We start from the raw sequence: 6000 nt of genomic DNA, 5'->3' as shown, positions 1-6000 counted from the left end.
ATTGAACTTTAAAAATTTAAGTTGCCCCCCAAAAAACCTCAAGAATTGTGTTGCTTTAGCTTATTTTAAATAAGCAGTTTGAAAAAACAGCAAACATCATTTTTGTAAGGATGTGTTTATTTTGTTATTTTTGTAGTTCTGCTCAATTAAAATTGATTTTCGAGGGCATTTTTACCTGTGGAAGACATATTTCTTTCAAACTATATATATCAAAAGATATTGTATGGCATCCATTTTTACAAAAAATATCATCACTGTCAAAATGTGAGCGATGGATGGCATACTTCAACACGAAATGAAAAATGCACCACAGAATGTGAGTTTATTATGAATATCAGATCCATGTGCATTTAATAATTTACAGAAATGCTGCTTAGTTTACTGTGTCATTTATAATGTATAAAACAATATGTTTTGAAGAATCTCTTCCTGCACACAGTACTATGAAAGAACTCTCCTTTTTATTATTTGTTACTTTTGCATAATTTAAATAGATTTTGAGGGCATCTTACTCACATAAGAACAACTTGTTAACTATATAAAACACACATGCAGCTGTAAGGGAAATTAACTGCAAAAATACACAATATCATGTCTGTAAAATGTTAGTAGCCTAAAGCAAAATCAATCTATTATAAATCTATCATTAATAAACTGTATATAACTTTACCCTCAAAAGCAAAGTTGGCCCGTTGTATCCTTTGATTTGCCCACCAGAAGGAAAATTATTGGGAAGCTTTGGGAAAGCCTTTAACAGAGATTCTCATTTATATTTTAATGTAACCTTTTGTTTGTTTGTTTGTTTTATTGTTGAGCTATAAAAAAAAGCAAACTGAAATTAAATGTTTCACATAAATGTTGTACATAAATCAGATTTTTTTTTAAATATACATACTGTCACTTAACGAATAGGGGACAAAGGAGAAGACAACAACATGCAAATCAATGCAAAGGCAGGATGACTAGTGTATTCGGCATTGAACTCCATTGTTTAGATTTTTTTAAATGTTTTTTTTTATGGTTTTATTGTAATAGGTTTGTTAAAATAATTTAAATGCATTGGTAAATACGATTGAAGTTATTTTTTACTATTTATTTATAGATATTATGAAATAAATTAGGAATTTACCCATGGCAACTTTAATGTAATACAGTTTGCTATATTTACTTTCAGTCCACAGCCCTCAATCAAGCTTAGATTTTGGCCCTTCATAAGAAAAAGTTTGGGTACCCTGCTCAAAAGTGACATAAACCTATGATATTAAAATATGGATATGTGGTTTAAATTATAATTTTGCTTCCATATTTAGATATCCAGTGTATTTTTGTTCGGTTTAGTTTGTAAAGTACTATTCTGCAACTTATGTACAACTTCAAATAACTAGTCAAATGGCGCATATACTGTTTAAAGTATAATTTTTGTGTATATATTAAACGGACATTGTAATGTATAATATTTTGTAGGCTACATTATTTTACTTTCACTGCATTGTTGAACCACAAGAGACATTAGTACATATTATAGTGACAATAAAGTGATTTGATTTGGCATACTATGAATAAAAAGGTGTGCTACGAAAGAGATAATTCGATCTCGCACGAACACAGCGAATTTATCACTCACAACTTATGTAAATAAAAGCGTACGTCACCGTACTCATTAGGGATACGTGACTGTTATCTCTATGTGGTCCTCGGATGAGATAAAAATAAATGCACTATATTTTTTTCTACGATATTGCTACTACTGCCCATCTCCTACTGGATGTCTATTTTTCGATCTGCGGGGGTTCATGTAATTGTAGTTTTTTATCCTCTGTAGCTCTGAGAAGAATGCGTCGATCGCCCGGATGGCAGAACTTCATTACCCACAAGCCCTCGCGCGCACGGTTCAGCCAGGCTTCTTTAAGCTTTGGGAGTGTTTCCCATTTAAACAAACATAGCTAATGCTGAAGATGGCGGATGCGTAGAAGTGGCTTAAAGAAACTGGAGTGTTTCACTGGATACATTTACACCGGTAAGTGAAACGAATCACTTTCTCGCGATCGTAAACAAAGACATTTGAACAATGTTGTGTTCGTGAAACATTGTTACGCGATGCCGGTTATTGAGAAGCAGATTCTTGTCCATGGTGGGGATCTTGCCACCTAGTTATTCTGCCTTTGAGACAATAATCGTAGTAACACAGTGTTGCCAGAGACAACATTCTCCAGCATGTTTGTTTACTTTTCACAACAAGATCCGTTTATGGATTTTTAAATATATTTACGGACATTTTGGCATTACATAGACACAGTTTAACGCAGTTTTACCAAGTTAATAATCGTTTTGAGGATGTTTGAATGCAGTTTGTGTCCTTTGAGTTGAACTACGACCTCAAATAAATAAGTTATTTAGGTAACGTTGTTTATTGTGTGATTTCCATTGTTGTTTTATATAATATCGAGGTTAATACAACAACAAATTAAGTTTTTTCTTTTTTTATAATGTTTAATCAGAAGCAAGTTTGTTGACCAGTTGTTGGATCAGCTGATCGTTTACACGAGCTGAAGTTACTTTGTTTTAGCATAAAGTTTTCTTCTAACATAAATATTTAAAGTTTTTATATATTCTTTCAACTTTTTCCATTCTGACCTTGATTGTAAAACTGCAACAGCATATAATTTTTTAGGTGTGTTATGTAATTGTATGAGGATATTTTGTAGCTTCAGCTCTCACTTCATTAATATGAAGTTCAAAATACCCAAACAACAAGATGGTTTCCTGGTTTGTGACACAGAGGGTGGAGATTAAATTTTCATGGGTTAGAAATGAACAAATCAATGCTGAGCATGATTACATTGTTTTTAACGCTTCTGCCTACCAAACTAGAGTGCATCAAAGCAATTAAAGCCATAATGCACTTTAAAATCAGCATTTACCATTTTGCAAATACACAAGTCAGCAAGATGAGTACTATCAATCTTATATTTTTCAATGGTTATTATTTCTGTCATAATCAAGTGTGATGGAGATCACACTGGCTATAATAGTTTCTGTAATTATGGATGTGTCTCCCTATCCAGACACCATGACAGAGGCACGTTTGGAACGTGTACATTGTGGACACAGAAACGTGAACGAATCTTATCAGAGTCATCACGCGCTATTTTAGCACTCCCATTCTTCGCTCCTGCAATGTTAATTGCAATGATTTAGCCTGAGGTATTCAGTGCACTGCAGCACTGCTGGAAAACTTTGAGGAAGTTCCTCTAAATTTACAGCAACTCACATTATGTAGTGATCCATTTGCAGCAGTTTTGTGAGCTAGGAGAGTTTGACCACATCCCACCGTTTTGAAAATATTCACTGCCCATTTATAGAAACATCACAGAACCACATTTATTGGACCAACTTTTCCCTGAAATCCATTTTATATATATTTGGTTCATATTTGCTTACTGGTAGATAACATGCTTGTACTCTACCTGTTTAATATTATATTGCTGAAACCGTGACTGATTTGCTTTTATTGCCTCCACAGTATACTTTCTAATAATTATGTTATAATTATGTTATAATATTAGAATTGTAATATATAATTCTAATAATTTCTAATAATTATGTTATTACATTTCTAGTTGAGTCTGCAGCTTTGTATTCAGCATATCAAATGTAATGTATTATTTCAATAGTTGAATGCACTAGAACAGAACATGCGTTCCGCTGCATATAGTGCTGTATGTTGGTGCTCACACGCTACGGGACCCATGGATGCCCTGACTGCGTGTGGGAAAAGACCCTCTGAACTCTTCCTCACACTGGTCGCAGGCTGAGCCCCCCCTTCCCCCTTTATCTGTTCCTTTCTCCCCTGCTCCCTCTCTCTCACACGCCGAGCGTCAGGCTGCATTAACTATGAATCAATCTTGTGTTGAACGCTTTGACTGCAGATGGGGTTAAGAATTAAAGGATGCATAGATTCTCTGTCCTCGTCCATTTGTTAGCTCTGGCTCTATAACTCATTAACTCGGACACTCTCAGGGGAAGAAAAAAATGCTTGCGCAAAAGATTTCCCATGATTTGATTGAAGGACTGTCAGAGTTTCGATTTGAACACTTTTTTTTTATTGTTGTGTGTGGTGTATAATTAAGTAATCCTCAAAAACTAAACTTTGCATTGTCTTTTTAATATATTAAGCATGAATCAGGACAGCTGGAAGAAAAAATGTTGTTCAAGTATCATAAAAGTTGACCAGTTGCCCAGTTGTACATTTTTCTTGCGTTGTATGATGACAGACTTAAAATTTATTCATTATTCCTTGATCATCTTGCCATCCAATGGCTAACTTTTGTCTTAACTTTGGTGCGCAAATCAAAGTTATTATTATTTATGTGACATTATAGTAATTATTTGGATTTTTAAATGAACTTATTATTGATTTTGGTAAGTTCATTGTGTTTTTGTCTTCTTTTTTTAACTTTACTGGTAATTTTTGGTGATTTACTGAGGTACATATTTATTTGTTTTCATTATATATTCAAGTAAGTTGATTTTTTTTATTTTTTTTATTCAGTTATTTTTTAAAATTAATTTATTTATTTAGTTTGTTCATATTAAGCTTTAAATTTAAGCTTGTAATTTTAGCTTTTGTAATCGTTAACAACATTGGTCAGTTATTTGAATTCAGTTAGGCCAGTTTTCTAAACTGGGTTACCTAATTCACGTGTTTAGATGAACAGTTGCTAAGTTTTATTTTATTAAGCAAACTATCATGTGACCTGAGAAGACTTGCGGAAATGTCTTGTAATATAACCCACATTTATTATACCTTAATAAAGTTGTAACCTAGAGCTTGACAGCTTTGAGTCTTGAGAAACCAACTTAAGTCTTTATCCAAAATTCATCTGTTGTGTTGGATGGAAGATTGACATTGAATTAAATTGTTTACAATTTTGGTTGAGCCATAAACTTTCTTAAACTTCTTTTTGGCGTAGATATTTTGTGGTTTACCCCTGTAAGACTGTGACTGCTGAAGTAACAGAATGACTAATGTGCTTCTCGTCACCTTTCTGACACTTATCTGATCGTCCTGGCTCATTTTGCATTTGTCAGTTCGCAAATTCTTCATGAAGTTAAAATGCTGCCATTCTCTGAGTGCTGCATGAGAGTGAAAGAAGGAAAACAGTGTGGTTGTGGGTGACGGTTATTTTCAGAGCAGGGAAAATGGTCCAGTTATATCATGTATCTGTGTGTTTGTTTCAAATGTAAGATTAATGGTGGGGGGTGTATAGTGTTGCTCTAAGGCGCTTGTGTTGGTGGCGGTGGGTTGAAACAAAAGCTTGATTGTTGCACTAATTGAAATGTGATACCTGCTACTTTCAGTGGCTTTTTGCTCAGAGTAGTTAAAGGTGTCGGTGCAGGCGGGTTATTTTAGCCCTGTAAACTTTTAATACGCGTGGTGAGGTTGACTCACATCTCAGTGACTCATGTGTGCAAAATGAATCGAAAAACGAACCGCTTGGAACTTACAGGTTATTAATGATTTATTGCAGCCGTTCAGATCCTCAACGAAAACATTTTCAGACGTAGATTCTGCAGATTTGGAGTTAGCAGGCTGCTGTAACTTTCCATTCTGCTAAATAGTAAAAGTGAGTAGAAAAAGTAAAACAAGCTATTCATACTTCGCCCAAAAAACATGAATTACAATCAGAATCGTAGTTGCCAACCACATCCTTTTCATTCACTTGTTTTCCTGTTCGCTCGTAAGTCATGTGATGTGGCTTTGTTCATTGAGTAGTAGTCGTGTGTTGCGCTGAACACACCAGCGAAAGTGACAAAATAAGGGGGAAGGGTTTTAAGAAAATCTAAACAAAAGTTTTCAAGAGATTCATTTCAACCCATGAATCAGTAATGCACCTTGACTGACTGTGTGTGATCAGGTAATTGAAAATGATTGTCAATATCAGGTACAGTGAAAGATAGTGGGTCATTTTGGGGTTGGCTGATAAATTCATATTTATG

General features: G+C 34.3%; 1 protein-coding gene across 1 annotated transcript in view; it reads left to right on the top strand.

Annotated features, from left to right (window-relative positions):
• Nucleotides 1-1920: 1920 nt before the first annotated feature.
• The window catches only part of ncoa3 (nuclear receptor coactivator 3), a 90466-nt gene continuing 86386 nt past the window's right edge, over nucleotides 1921-6000 (top strand). Inside the window, exon 1 of the mRNA XM_056467700.1 lies at nucleotides 1921-2017. The gene's annotated coding sequence lies outside the window, so the exon portion shown is untranslated. The remainder of the gene's footprint in view (nucleotides 2018-6000) is intronic.

This window comes from Danio aesculapii, chromosome 11 (assembly GCF_903798145.1).
Source record: "Danio aesculapii chromosome 11, fDanAes4.1, whole genome shotgun sequence".
Classification (NCBI taxonomy): domain Eukaryota; kingdom Metazoa; phylum Chordata; class Actinopteri; order Cypriniformes; family Danionidae; genus Danio; species Danio aesculapii.
Note: the sequence above shows the minus strand (reverse complement) of the source record. Positions and strands in the feature narration are given on the sequence as shown.